Here is a 1,360-nt window from a genome sequence, read left to right as displayed (position 1 = left end):
TGATAGGAGATCCACTTTGGGTACTTTACATTGGTTATGGGAAGCCTGGTTACATGGAGAAGTAAGAAACAAAAAGTCGTTGCTTTGTCAATTGCAGAGGTAGAGATTCGTGGTATTGAAAAAGGAATAACTGAAATCATATGGCTAAAGAAGCTCCTAAGTGAACAAGGTTTCCACAAAAAGGCTTGCAAATTGTTTTGTGATAATAAAGCAACAATATGTATATCTAAGAACCCATTTCAACATGATCGCACCAAGCATGTTGAGATCTACAGACATTTCATAAAGGAGAAACTTGAGAAGAAAATTATAAGCCTTCCTTTCGTAAGATCGAAATATCAACTAACCTGACATTCTTACAAAGACAGTTACATCAGAAGCATTTGAGTAAACATTGTGCAAGTTAGATATTGCTGACCCCAAGACCTAACTTGAGAAGGAGTGTAGGAAAGTAAATATTTCTAGAATATTTTTAATTATTTCCTTTATTATAATTTTTCTAATTTCCTTAGATAGCTCTCATATTATTGCATATATAGAGGCTTATGTAATTACTTAAAGTTCAATACAAAATCAGTATTTATTGGCAAAAGTTCTTATTTTCCGCATTATTATTTTCTTCAATTAGCAAGACTTAAGGTTGTTTAGGCACAATTGCATCTACGGCTAATAAGAAAGGAAAAAAATTTGGATGCAAAAAGCCAGGGTAAATGGGTTTAAACTTAAAGACTGAAACACTAATTACTTCCGTACTATGACCATGATCAAAAGAAGGAGAAATGAATTTTTCCAAGATTAATATTGAGGGTAGAATTATACAGAGAGTCTCTAACCTCAAAAGAGAGATCATAAACCATTTTGGAAACACTTTAAACCAGAACTAGCACATGTCATTGAAGTTAGTAATGACCCGTCTTAATATAGGGTGTCTTGGCAGAAACAATACATTAAGTTGGGTCACTAAACCTTCGGAAAAAAAATTATAACTTCGAATAAACTAAATCAAAAAGTCATTACATAATAATCCAGGGAGTAAAACACTCGCATAAATAAAAAAATAAAACATCTAAACTTCAACTTAATGTTTTAGGTAACCCTACACTCTCTTAGTCTTATTCCCCAGTCGCTCCGAGTGAATTCAATCATCACCTGCAACAACTAAACAGCAAATTACCACTTAGTGGCCAGTAACTAGATTGTCCTTAACACCAAGGTTCAAATTTAAACAAAGGACTAATGCGAGGCTTAATTAAAATTCAAATCAATTAACAACGATCCAACCATACAAGCCAAACCGATAGAGTAAAATAATGTTGATCAATTCAATTAATACCAAAGTAGTATAACCAAATCAATTAAA

The sequence above is a fragment of the Amaranthus tricolor genome, chromosome 14, assembly GCF_026212465.1.
Source record: "Amaranthus tricolor cultivar Red isolate AtriRed21 chromosome 14, ASM2621246v1, whole genome shotgun sequence".
Taxonomy (NCBI): Eukaryota; Viridiplantae; Streptophyta; class Magnoliopsida; order Caryophyllales; family Amaranthaceae; genus Amaranthus; species Amaranthus tricolor.
Note: the sequence above shows the minus strand (reverse complement) of the source record.